This window comes from Chlorocebus sabaeus, chromosome 14 (assembly GCF_047675955.1).
Source record: "Chlorocebus sabaeus isolate Y175 chromosome 14, mChlSab1.0.hap1, whole genome shotgun sequence".
Classification (NCBI taxonomy): Eukaryota; Metazoa; Chordata; class Mammalia; order Primates; family Cercopithecidae; genus Chlorocebus; species Chlorocebus sabaeus.
In genome coordinates, this window is record NC_132917.1 from 24,302,721 (window position 1) to 24,317,118 (window position 14,398).

The window sequence follows — 14,398 nt, forward strand, 5'->3', positions numbered from 1 at the left end:
GAGATACTGTTTTTCATCCATTTGATAGGGTAAAAAAATTAATTATATCAAGAATTGGGAAGGATATGGGGAAAATGGCTCTCTCAAACCACACTGTGGTGGAAGTCTGAAACAATTATTTTGGTAAACGGTTTGCCAGATGGCAAGTGGAGTTGTACATATGCAAATATTACAGTCTAGAAATTCTACTTCTGGATATTGCCATTAGAAATTCTTGTACTTATGCATATAAAGATCTGAACAAGATGCTGTGTGTAAGAACATTCATTGAGCCATTATTTGTAATAATAAAAACTATGGACAACCTAAATACAGAAATGGCTAAGATGTGGTATATTCACATACATATATGAACAGAACACATGCACACTTCAACATGGATAGAACTCCAAAACATAATGTATGAAGTCAGCAAAATGCAGAATATGTATGGTATATATACATTTTAAACGTGTATTTCAAAACATAAAACATTACATCGTTTATGGATATATGTATGTCTAAAAATGATATAAAAATTGACCAAAAAGATATGTACCAAATTCATAATAATGGTTACCTCTATCAAGGGGAGGGGGAAGGAACAGGGTGGGCTCTGAGTGTGGGGACTTTAGCTTTATTGGTGATGCTTCATTTCTTTAAAAAGAAAATAAATATATCACAATGTTTACTGTTGTTACTTCTGAGTAATAGATCTATAGGTATTTAGTTGTTGTGTTTTTCTTTATAGCTTTAAATTCTGGCCCTTTGCCTAACTCCAAAATAACAAAGCAAGAGTGTTTTCTAGATTTCCTTTTTACTCCTTTTATGTGTTAGGTACGTTATAGGCGGTCTTCTGTCACCTTGCTTTCTCATCTGATTCTTAAATGGGAATTGAGGTACTGCATTAGCCAGTACATATGACAAAATCCCGCATCAGAAGCAGACAATGAAGATAGAAGGGCCTTTACCATGAGAGACAATTTTAAACTAGGAATTGGAAGCTTCAGGCATGTCCAATAGCTGTGGGGGTTTATTATGGGTTTGCTCCATCTGTCTCAGGTCTCCTATCCTAGGGGAGGAACACCGCCCCCACTACCGAGACAAGATCATGCTCTTTCGCCCAAGCTGGAGTGCAGTGGCACAATCATAGCTCGCAGCAGCCTTCAACTCCTGGGCCCAAGCGATGCTCCCATTTCAGCCCCTCAACTGAGTAGCCAGGACTACAGGCACACACCACCTTGCCTGGCTTATTTTTAAATTGTTTTGTAGAGACCGGGCCTCACTTCGTTGCCCAGGCTGTTCTCAAACTCCTGGCCTCAAGTGATCTTCCTGCCTGGGCCTCCCAAAATGTTGGGATTACAGGTGTGAGGTACCCTATACCTGCCCTAGAAAACACTTTCAAAATATTGAACTCTGGATTGCACAGGTGATCATGTAGTAATCATGTAATAATTACTAAATAATTAATATTTAGAAGAATAATCTTACTGATTCCATAATAACAAACATCAGATGATCTGCATCATCCTTTCCCCCCTATTCCTTCATAGTTCTCATTTTTTGGTCTCTGTGTGTCACCTATCTCTTGGTTTTTATATTTTTCACTTCTCACCATCTGCATATCTTTTTTGAATATGGATTCATCATGTACTTTTCTGCCTTCGTGCAGTCCCTAAGTGACTGTGCTCAGCCTCCCATCAGCATGGTTTCCCTGTTCCCTTGCATGACTGGCCATGAGTTCGTCAGCATGAGCAAGCTGTTCTGGGGACCCTGAATCATTAGTAGGAATCTATCTGACTTTAGTTACTGTTTGGTTTTGAAAAAGTACTCTAAATAAATAATGTACTCATGAAAACTCTCAGGTTTTATAAAAGATGGTGGTATTATTTGGCTAACATAGTAAAGTGCACAAATGATTTTCAGGAGTGCCTTTTCTTGGAAGTCAAATAAGAAGACAGAACCTGGGTTTGTGGATGACTATCTTTGCCATATATAATGACTACTTATCAATTACAAAGTAGTAATCAAAAGGAATATCATCCCCTATGAAATGTTTTAGGGCATTAACTTTATTACAAATGCAGGTAAACTAGACATATACAATGAGAACAATGGGCTAATCTAACTATAAATCCCTTTCTTTAATAGTTTAACTATAAGCCAATATGAAGAGCTGGAAGTTTAAGTTTCTTTGAGTTTTCGAAGTATGAGCTTAAGTCAAGGAAAGAAAAAAATATTGAAAATATAAAAAGCATTGAATTGGGAGGGGCAGTAAGAGGTCAGGATCCAGTTGATAGGAGCAATTCAGTTTGCTAACATTAAACATTCCACCTTAATATGGAATTCACCATTGGGGAAATCATCATGATTTAGAGAAAATATAGTTTTTTTATAAAAAGCAAAAACCCAAAACAGACATTAAAAAACAATTACAAATGTATTGTTATAGGTTTGTATTTATTGATAGTAAAATACATCAGATATGCATAAAGTAAACCATTTTCTTTTTGAATATATGAATTAATCTGGGAGTGGACTAACATCTTCACACTATTCAGTCTTTAAACCCATGAACATGTTAAATCAGTGTTTTTTATATCTCTTTTTGTGTCTTTCAGCAAAGTTTTAAGTCTTGCGTAGGTTTTATTAAATTAATTCCTAAGTATTTTGTTTTTGATGCTATCATAAATAAAAAATAAAATTGTTTTTAAATGTTATTTTCCAATTGTTTGCTACATTTGTATAGAAACAATTGATATTTGTATATTCACCTTGTGAATTCACCTTACTAAATTCACTTTATTGTATTCACCTTTGTATAGTATATTCACCTTGCCAAATTCGCCTAATTCTAATAATAGGTTCTCAGATTCCTTAAAATTATGACCAAAAATTCATTTTTAAGTAAATAAAGACAATTTTAATTCTTTCTTCCCTAACTTTTATTTCTTTTTCTGGCCTTTTTGCCCTAAGTAGGAGCTCCACTATATTCAACACAATGATGAATAGAAGTGGGGAGAGTGAACATTCTTGACTTGAACACAGTATTATGAGAACTTGCAATATTTTACCGTTGTGTAAAGTACTAGCTGTAGGTTTTTCATTTATCCTCCTTATGAGATTGAAGGAATAACTTTTAACTTTCAGCTTACTGAGAGTTTTATCATGAATGGGTGCTGATTTTTCTCAGATGCTTTTTCCGCATCCATTGGGATTTTTTTTAAGATTCTGTTAATATGGTAAATTATTTAGATTTAAATTTTTTATGTTAATTTTTAAATTTACAAATAATAATTGTACATATTTATGGGATAGATAGTGATGTCTGATACATATAATGTATGGTGATCAGCTCAGGGTGATTATTAATAGCCTATCCATCATCTCACACATTTATCATTTCTTTATGTTGCATGCATTCATTATCTTCCTTCTAGCTGTTCGAAACTATACAATATATTGGGGTTTTCTGTTTTGTTTTGTTTTTTCAGGTGGAGTTTTGCTCTTGTTGCCCAGGCTGGAGTGCAATGGCATGATCTCGGCTCACCGCCACCTCCACCTTCCGGTTCAAGCCATTCTCTTGCCTCAGCCTCCCAAGTAGGTGGAATTACAGGCATACGACACCACGTGTGGCTAATTTTGTATTTTTTAGTAAAGACAGGGTTTCTCCATGTTGGTCAGGCCGATCTTGAACTCCCGACCTCAGGTGATCCACCCGCCTCGGCCTCCCAAAGTGCTGGGATTACAGGCGTGAGCCACTGCACCCGGCCAAAACTACACAATATATTGTTTATTGTAGTTATCCAACAGTGGTATAGAACACTAGGACTTATTCCTCCTATCTAGCTATAATTTTGTATCCTTCAACAAATCTCTCTCTATCCTTATCCCTCTTCCCCCTACGCTTCCCAGCCTCTAGTATCTTATATTCTGCTTTTATTTCTATGAGATCAACTTTTTTTTTTTTTTTTAAGCTTCCACATAGGAGTGAGAACATGTGATGCTTAATTTTCTGTTTCTGGCTTATTTCTTCCAATTCCAGTCACATTGCCATGAATAGCAGGATTTCATTCTTTTTTATGGCTGAATAGTACTGTATTATGTATCTATGCTACATTTTCGTTATCCATTCATCTGTTGTTAGACACCCAGGTTGATTCCATATCTTAGCTATTGTAAATAGTGTTGCAGTCAACATGGTAGTGCACATGTCTCTTTGATATACTGATTTCCTTTTCTTTGGCTAAATGCCAAGTAGTGGGATTGCTGTATTATATGATAGTTCTATTTGTTGTTTCTTTTCTTTTGAGGAACCTCCATACTGTTCTCCATAGTGGTTGTACTGGTTTACATTCCCACCAACAGTGTTTAAGAGTTCTCTTTTCTCCACATCCTCATCAGCATTTGTTATTTTTTGTCTTTTTGATAATAGCTATCATCCTAACTGGGATGAGATGATTACCTCATTGTGGTTTTGATTTGTATCTCCCTGATGATTAATGATGTTGAACATGTTTTCATATATTTGTATGACTTCTTTTGGCCATTTGTATGTCTTTTGAGAAATGCCTGTTCAGATTATTTGCCCATTTTTTAAATCGGATCGTCGTTGTTGTTGCTGTTGAGTTCCTTGTATATTCTGGATGTTAATCTCCATCAGAAGATTGGTTTTTGAATTTTAAATCCTTGGGTATACCACTTGATAATAGTCTATTCTTATATATGTCTGGATTCAATTTGATTTTTTTTTTTAATAAATCTGTACTCATGAGGCTGATTTTCTTTTCTGTTAATATCTTTGCCAGGTCTTAGTATTAGGGTTCTGCTAGCCTAATAAAACACATTGGGAAATATCCCTCTCCTACTTTCCTGGAAGTGTATAAGATTGCTGTTATTACTTCCTTAAATGTTGGATACAGCTTACCTGTGATGCCATTTGGACCTGGAGTTTTGTTTTGTTTTTAATTACAAATGTATTTAATACATACAGTCTGTTTCTTTCTGTGGTTATTTTAATAAATAAAATAAAAAATTTAATTTTTTGAGATTTTTCATTTTATGTTAGTTACTGAGTTGATTTGTATAATGTTGTTCAGAACACTATATTTGTACGATCTGTGGTGACATCCGTCACATTTCTAGTATTAGTAATTTGTGTTGGTAACTTTTTCTTGATCAATCTTGCTAAAGTTTTATCAATTTTTTACCTTTTCAAAAAAACAACTTTTAGTTTTAGTTTTTTTCAGTTGTCCATATTTATTCCATTGATTATAATATTAAATGTATTATTTTTAGTTTATATCTGTGATTTTGAACTTTTTAAAAACTGTAAGCAGAGTATAGGCCGGGCGTGGTGGCTCACGCCTGTAATCCCAGCACTTTGGGAGGCTGAGGCAGGTGAATCATGAGGTCAGGAGTTCAAGACCAGCCTGACCAACATAATGAAAGCCTGCCTCTACTAAAAATACAAAAAATTAGCCAGACGTGGTGATGGGCATCTGTAATCCCAGCTACTTGGGAGGCTGAGGCAGAAGAATCGCTTGAACCTGGAAAGTGGAGGTTGCAGTGAGCCGAGATCGTGTCGCTCCACTCCAGTCCAGGAGACTATGTCTCAAAAAAAAAAAAAAAAGAAGTTGTGTGTGTGTGTGTGTGTGTATGTGTATGCAGAGTATAAATACAGCTTCAGAGTCATTCAACTAATGTTGATGTCATTTGTTTACTTTATTTCAGTTTCACTTGTTTTCTAATCTCCATTGCATTTTCTTCTTTCACTGTAGGTCATTAACAGGTATGTTGTCAAATTTCTACCTATTTAAGACTTTTCTGGATATGTTAATGGTTTCTAATTCCATAGTAGTGAGAGAACATACCCTTTAAGATTTCAATCTTTAGAAATGTGTTGTATAAAAAATGGTTCACCATTTGTTTCATGTTGAATAATAGTTTCATGTGCACTTGCAAATAAATGTACATTTGCCAGTTGTTGGATGTACTGTTCTATGAATGTTCATTTAGGACAAGCTAGTTATCACTGTTCGTCAAATCTCCTATTTCCTTACTGGTTTTAAAAAATCTATTATTGAGAGAGGAATGTTAAAATCTTCAATGATATGTATGGATTTTTCTATTTCTCTTTTAAGTTCTGTTAGTTTATGCTTCATTTATTTTGAAGCTCTGTTATTATTTGCATAACTTATGATTCTGGCTGGGCATGGTGGCTCACACCTATAATCCTAGCACTTTGGGAGGCCACAGTAGGAGGATCACTTAAGCCTGGGAGCTCAAGACCAGCCTGGGCAAGACCCCATCTCTAAAACAATTAAAAATTTCTTTAAAATTATGATTCTGTCTTCCTGATGCATTGAATCTTTTATGAAACTTCCCTTTTTATCTTTAGTTACATTCCTAGTCCTGAAGTCTACTTTCGCTGATATTTATATTGCTTTCTTATGTTTGCTGTTTGTGTAATATATTCTTTTCCATTTTTTAAACTTTCAACCTATTTGTGTCTTTATATTTAAACTATATCTCTTATTGACAGCTTATAGTGTGGGTTTGCTTTTTCTCTAGTTTCCATCTTTTAATTGTAATGTTTAGTTATTTTATATTTAATGTAATTAATATGGTTAGGTTTAAGATACCATTTGTTCCTTGTTCTTCTTTTCCTATTTTTGTGCCTTCTTTTGGGTTAACCAAATATTTTTTAGTAGAGTACTGATAATTCCTGTTAACTTTTTAGCTATACTTTCTTATATTTTCAAATTCCTTATAACCTTTTGAACACTACTCTTTTATAATTTTTAAGTGGCTGCTCTAGGAATTACAATATATATCCTTAATTTATACATTTATTTATAGTTAATGTTGTAATAGTGAAATTTAAGAGACTTGCAACAGTATAATTGCATTTATGCCTTCCCATCCTTTGTGTTATTATTGTAATATAATTAACATTTAATACATTACAAATGCCACAATATTTCATATTTTAAATATATTTTATATAATCACTTATCTTTTAAAGAAAGAATACATACATCTTTTAAAAAGTAAAAAATACATAGTCCTTTTTATTTACCCTCGTATTTATGATTTCTGATGCTTTTGCTTCTGTTTTGTAGATCTGACTTTACCTAGCATCATTTCTCTTTAGCCTGAAAAAGTTCCTTTAGTATTTCTTATGTATTAATCTTACAACAGATTATGTTTGGTTATGTTAAAGTGTTTTAAATTTTGCCTTCAGTTTTTTGAAGGATATTTTTGCTGGATATAGAATTGTGAGTTGATAGGGCTACCCCGCCTTCAGTATTTTAATGGAAGAAATTATTCCATTATCTTCTTGCCTCTGTTGTTACCAATGAGAAATCAGTTACCATTTATATCTTTGTTTTCTTGTATGTGATGTGCTACCTTGACCAAGCTAGTTTCAAAATTTTATGTTAATTTTTTTTTAGTGGTTTGACTCGACTTTGCCAGAGTTGGTGTCTCTGTATTTATTCTGAGTGGGATTTATTGCGACACACTGGATCTGACAGTTTATTTTTCACCAAATTTTGAAAATTTTCAATCATTATTTCCGCATAATACTATTTCTGCCCCAGTATCTTTCTCCTCTCATCAATTACATGCTTGGTATTGCCAACAGATTACAGAAGGCGTGTGTGTGTGTGTGTGTGTGTGTGTGTGTGTTTGTGTGTGTTTTCTCCAGATTATAGAAGGGGTATGTGTGGTTGTGTGGTTTCTTTTCTCTTTCTTCTTCAGACTGGGTATTATTTTCATTTCAAGTTCACTGACTTGTTTTTCTGCTGTCACAAATCTACTGTTGTTAAGTCTGGCCAGTGAATCTTGAAATTTGCTATTGAATGATCTAGCTCTTGAACTTCCATTTATTTCTTTCTCAGTTTCCATTTGCTGCCAGTATTTCTCGTGTGTTTACCCATTATATATAAATAAAATATATGTATATTTTTAAAATCTTTAAACATATTTATAATAGCTACTTTCACATCTTTGTTAGGAATTTCCAACACGTAAATCAACTTGTGGTGTGCTGCTGTCAACCACCTTTTCTTCTGATCTGGAGTTACATTTTCTAGCTTCTTTGCATGTTTAGTAATTTTTTATTGCATACTGGATGTTGTGGATGACATTGTGCATTGTTAACTCTTTTTGAAGAGTATTGATTTATCTTTTAGTAGACAACTAAATTACTGGCTAGTAAACATACACTTAACTATACAACTCAGCAATTACAGTCCCAGGCATTGTAATGAAAACGAATGTTTTTACAAAAGCCTGTACACAGATATTCATAGCAGCTTTATTTATAATAGCCAAAAACTAAACACAACCCAAATGCACTTTACAGGACAAATAGTGAAAAAAACTGTGGCACCACTGTACCATGGAGCAATAAAAAGGAATGAACTATTGATACATGCACCAAACTGGTTGGATCTCAAGGGCATTATGCTGTGTGAACATGTACCCTAGAACTTAAAGTATAATAAAAATAAATAAATAAAATAAAGAAAAGCCAACTTGAAAAGATTCCATGCTATATGATTCAATTTATGTAGTATTCTCAAAGTGACAAAAATTATAGAAATAGGGAACAGATTGCAGTTGTCAAGAGTTAAGGAAAGGGGAAGGGGGATGTGATTATAAACAGCATGAAACAATTCACCTGTGGTGATGGAGCAGTGAATCTCATTGTGGTATAGTTACATGAATCTGTACATGTGCTAAAATGTCATAGAATTGTAAAAAAGACATACAAAAAATGAGTGCGTGCAAAAACTGGCAAAATTCAAGTAAGATCTGTAATCTAGTCTACTCAATTTCCAGCTTCCTTTTAGCTCTGATTTACATTCTTTAATGCCTCAAGCCAATAAGACTGTGGTTTTCTCATTTAAACTTAGCCTCTCTGAGCTTAAGTGGGAGTGCTGGGAAGAGTTCCCTTCCAGGAGAGTCTCATAAGTGTGTATCTCACTCAATATAATTCCTTTCTTTCAATGATCAGAACCCCTACAATTTCTGTCCACTTTGGTCACTTTCCAATTTCTTCAAACACTTGTTTTTTATGTTTTGTCCAGAGTTTATAACTGTTATCCGTGGGCAAATTAGTTCGATATAAGGTAGTTCATCATCACTAGAACCAGACGTCAACTACTATCTTTTTGAAGTATTACAAATATAAAATGTTTGTAAACTTTTTCAATTAGAAATTTGAAGATAAAATATTATAGGAGTGTTACATAACTAAAGAATTATGTGATAACTGAAAATATGAAAAAATCAGAATTTGTAAGTAGGAAAAAGGATAAATGCACAAATGCAGCCCGAAACAACTTTTAAAAGTCATATAAATGAGTCTTTCAGAAGTTTAAGGGTAGAATGCATTTATGTTTTACCTAAGCATCATTCTCAAACAGGAGTACTTAATCACCAGAAAGGACTTAAGCTGTAAAATGAGATCTTTATCCATTGTGTTTTGGAAATATTTTTCCATTTCACTCTGAAAGTTGCATTTTTTTCTTTTTCTAGCATATCTGACCTTCATTATTAATTGGAGAATAAAATGGCAATCTAACATCCCTTCTGCTTTTATTTTTGTCTTTTTATTCTAGTTGTTTATATAATTGGCCTTAAATGAGGTGAGAGTGAAGAGACTAGAGCCATCTCTGGAAAACATCATTATCCCATTCCCCAGGAAGCTACCCTCTGGAACACGAGATTTGACCATATCTGTTTTGAGGATTCATTATGAACAAAGAAGTCTCCCAGGTAGGAATTGTAGTTCTATTTTTAAAGAGCTTTGTCTCTGCAAAAGTATGGAAGGAAAATGATTACCTGTTGACTGTTATCTTTTATGGAAATATGTGTTTGATCTAGGATGCTTCAAGGTTAGTGTAAAACAGGTGCTGACATTCCTAAGTGAAAATGATAGGAAAATTCTAGGGTACACTTTATGAGCTATTTTAGTGTATGTTGAAATCACTTATGATGAGACCCTCAAAGTCCTTACTGAATTGAAAATGGCAGCAGAAAAACTGTAGTAAACCATCTCCAGATTTGCTTCATATATTTCTAACATATATCCAGTTAATTTTATACATATATGCATAAAATTACATAATATATACCTATATAATTATAAGTATACCTGTATAATATGTAGGTATACCCATATAATATATACCTTTGTAATTTATTATATATAGTGTCCATATGGGCATTTTTACATTGTTACTGTTTTAGAGTTTGTGAGCTAGCTGAATAGAACCAGTATATCCATGAACATGCCAATGGGAGCAGTAGAAAAATAAACATGTACCAAGCCAAGACAGTAGATAAAAGAGTTGAAGAGTGATCAGAAACTGATAAATCAGTAAGGGAAAACTTCCAGGAGAAAATGTGTTAATTAATAGACTTTTAATTGAATTATACGTAGATAAAAATAAAAAATTATAAGCATATAACTTTTTATTATGTACTGAACATATTTGTGTAAACATTGCCTGGATTAAGAAGTAGAACAATACCACCACCCCAGAAATCCTCTTCATCCATGTGCCCCAGCTGCACGCCCATTCACTTTTAAAGGAGGAGACAGTTGTCACCATGGAAAGTGATACCTGTCAACCTAGAGCGTGGGGTTTTATAGATCATTGAAGTTAAAGGCAGTAAAATTTAGTTGGCCAGCAATGCCTGTGTTTGGAATTAACAGTGAGTTTGGAAGTTGGCAGAGAGCTTTAAAGCAAGGACTAGAGGTACAAAATAATTTAAGAAGGTATTCATCTAATCTTACTATCTCTGCCTCTTTAAAATTTCATCAGTTTTGGCTAGGCGCAGTGGCTCACGCCTGTAATCCCAGCACTTCAAGGGACGCTGAGACGGGCGGATCATGAGGTCAGGAGATTGAGACCATCCTGGCTAACACGGTGAAACCCCGTCTCCACTAAAAATACCCAAAAAAACCCCGGTGTGGTGGCAGGCACCTGTAGTCCCAGCTACTTGGGAGGCTGAGGCAGGAGAATGGTGTGAACCTGGGAGGCAGAGCTTGCAGTGAGCCAAGATCAAGCCACTGCACTCCAGCCTGGGTGACAGAGCGAGACTCCTCTCAAAAAAAAAAATTTTTTTTTTTTTTATCAGTTTCTAGAGCAAACACAACTCTTGGTTTCTGGCTTTTATTAACTGATGATACATTTGTATTTACACGTTGAGTGCCCCGTATCTGAAATGCTTGTCGCTAGAAATGTTCCATATTTTGGATTTTAAAATATTTGCGGTATACTTATCAGCTGAGCATCCGAAATCTGAAATCCTACATGCTCCCGTGAGCATTTCCTTTGAGTAGCATATTGGTGCTCAAAAAGCTTCAGATTGTGGAGTGTATCGGATTTTGGACTTGGGATGTTCAGCCTGTATTAATTTATGTTTTCTGTAGTTTCCAATCAGACTGTTGTTTCTCCCTAAGAAGCAATAAATGAATTAAGTATTCTGATTAAAAAAGAAAGTTTTGCGGAGTAGGATGTATTATCATAAAGAGAAATTTTAATTAAGTAGGAGAGCCATGTCTTTAAGAGTTTTCAGGAAAGGAACGTTAGTACCTCAACTTTATGAAAGAGAAAGGGAGAGAAAATTGATAGAATAATGCAGTGACTGAACATTAGCTTGGTGTCTGTCTTTCGTCACTGTTCACTGAGTGACTCTAAAGTCATATTTTCCTCATTATGACATTTTTAATCTTTTCGATTTCTTCTTAACATTAAAAACAATTGCACATGTACCAAATAGATACAAAATTGCTAGACTGAACATCTGCATGCCCATTGCCCAGTTTCACCAATACAAACATTTTATGGAATTTGCTTTATCTCTCTCTGTATTTACTTTTCCTTTTCCCCTTCCCCCTTTACCGTTACAGTGATGATGATGAACCATTTGATAAAAAGTTATAGACAATCATGATCCTTCACTCTAAAATATTTCCTACTTAACCACAATATAATAATAAATTCAAGAAACATTGCTGTTATCTAAATATAGTTCATATTAAAATTTTACAGTTGTTCTGATTCACAATCATAAATTGCATAGTTGTCACATTTGTTTGGTTTCCTTTAACCTGGAATAGTTTATTAGCTTTTATTTGTTTTTCATAATAGGACCTTCCATGATAATAATGTTGGAGAAGAGTACAGGCCAGCTATTTTGTACAGTGGTCATCATTTCAGGATTGTCTGTTTCCACCTATTTCTTTCCTAAAAAGACTGTGATATGAGATGGAGATTCATGGATTTTTCTTTTTTCTTTTTTTTTACTGAGAAGGTTATCTTAAATAACAAAGCCTACAAAGAGTTTTCAGGATACAGTCTATTGGAACAAGGAAAATTCTAGAAAGTAGAATCACTAAGATAATTTAGATGTTACTGAAAGGAATTACACACACACACACACACACACACACACACACATATATATAAAATTTTAGAATCCAAGATTTATAAACTTTGGAACAAAAATTAGGGTTTGCAAAAAGCAGAACTTTTTATTTTGATGGAACAGTGCATTTTATTTTAAAGTCCTTGACATCTTATAAGAAAAAATTGGTTTTATATTATAGTGTACCATAGAAGGTAAGTCACGATTAGCTATATGAATAACTTTATTTTCATGTGATGTTTGGACTAAGAATAGAAAAGATTCTTTGTTTATGTATTTGAGTACCTTATATACTACCTAGTTTTTAGATGAGGTATATTTTAATGTCACCTTTTCTGTAAGTCTCTTATTGGGTAAATTAGGGAAATGTTTTGATGTGGAGGCCAAGCCAAAAGAATGGGGCTATATTGATGACTTTTCTGTTTGTTAGTTATGTGACTATAGGTTAGTGATATAACTTAAAGTGAATACAAATTCTGGAACCAGATTACCTAAGACGTATTTCTTCCTCTGCCATTTAAGTGGTTGGGCAGATTAAGTAACCTGTCCATGCCTGTTTTCTCATCACTAAAATGGATTATAATATTACCTACCTGATGTTCATGAGTAAATGAGTTAGTAAGGTTTATGAGGGAATTAATTAACATAGGTTAGGTGCTTAGAACAGTGATTGGCATATAGTAAATCTTATATAAGTGTTAGTATTCATTATCATCATCATCATCATCAGAGCATAGTTTATTAGTATGATAAAACTGTCAAAAAGGAAATAATATATACTTCATAGGGCAGTTATGAGGAATAAGTGAATTAATGCATATAAAACATATAGTACATGTTCAGTATATATATAATATTGTCACATCCTTTAGTTAGATGAATATTAATGGGCTTATATTTTAGCTTACAAACTTTTTATTTTGTATCTCTCAAATTATTTGTTGCTATGGACTTTATAATGTGAAAGTAGCAACTGGAAGGGTAAGCATGCTTATACCACTAAAGTGGCCTATAGTCTAAATATTTGAGAAGTACTTTACTGGGTGACAATTGCAGGGGTCCTTATTCTAAAAATTTAAAAGTCTGCATCTCCAGTTTAAAATGTATGAGCATTATTTTTATTGTTATTATTCTGTTTTCATAATTATTTTGCTATTGAGAACCCTGGAAAATGGAATTTGAGTTTCACTTGTTCCAAGTTAGTCTTTTTAGCTGGTCATTGCAGCAGAAGGAATATAGCTAGCCACATTTAGTGTTAGTATTAAGAGGATATTGATGCTATTTAACCAGCCATTTACATGAAATGCTTGGGATTTTTTTTTTTTTTCATTTTTCAATGGATATCAATAAAATAATGCCAAATATAAATGAATCAAGTAAGATGACTTAGGTTTTAAGCTGGACTTTACAAAATGCGTATCTTTTCTATAAATGTGGTCAATGAAGATTGGCTCATATTGTGATGATTTTTTTTTTTTTTTTTTTTTTTTGAGGCGAAGTCTCACTCTGTTGTCCAGGCTGGAGTGCAGTGACGCAATCTGAGCTCACTGCATCCTCCTCCTCCTGGGTTCAAGCAATTCTCTCCCTCAGCCTCCCTAGTAGCTGGGATTACAGGCATCCGCCACCACACCTGGCTAATTTTTGTATTTTTAGTAGAGATGGGGTTTCACCATGTTGGCCAGGCTGATCTCGAATTCCTGACCTCATGATCCACCCTCCTCAGCCTCCCAAAGCGCTGGGATTACAGGCGTGAGCCACCACACCTGGCCCTCATATTGTAATTTTATCTGTGCCGTTTCCCTTTCAGGTTGGGAGGGTGACCCTGAAGTTAACTGGAGGTTTGCCTGACTTGATCATTTTATACCACCCTTAAAATACAATTCCATTGTTTTGGTAAATTATTTTGAGCCATTTGGCTCTATGACTTTGGTACTTCTTCTACCATATACCATTAAAGAACAAATTTTAG

The 14,398-nt window shown here is 34.1% G+C and overlaps 1 protein-coding gene across 9 annotated transcripts in view; it reads left to right on the top strand.

Annotated features, from left to right (window-relative positions):
- Nucleotides 1–14,398, top strand: part of NCOA1 (nuclear receptor coactivator 1) — a 276,492-nt gene that overhangs the window by 135,924 nt on the left and 126,170 nt on the right. For 7 of the 9 annotated variants that reach the window (XM_073022823.1, XM_073022819.1, XM_073022825.1 and 4 more), the window contains 2 exons: nt 3,474–3,579; nt 9,612–9,768. The gene's annotated coding sequence lies outside the window, so the exon portion shown is untranslated. The remainder of the gene's footprint in view (nt 1–3,473; nt 3,580–9,611; nt 9,769–14,398) is intronic. The other 2 variants (XM_073022822.1, XM_038006638.2) reach the window with 1 other exon arrangement.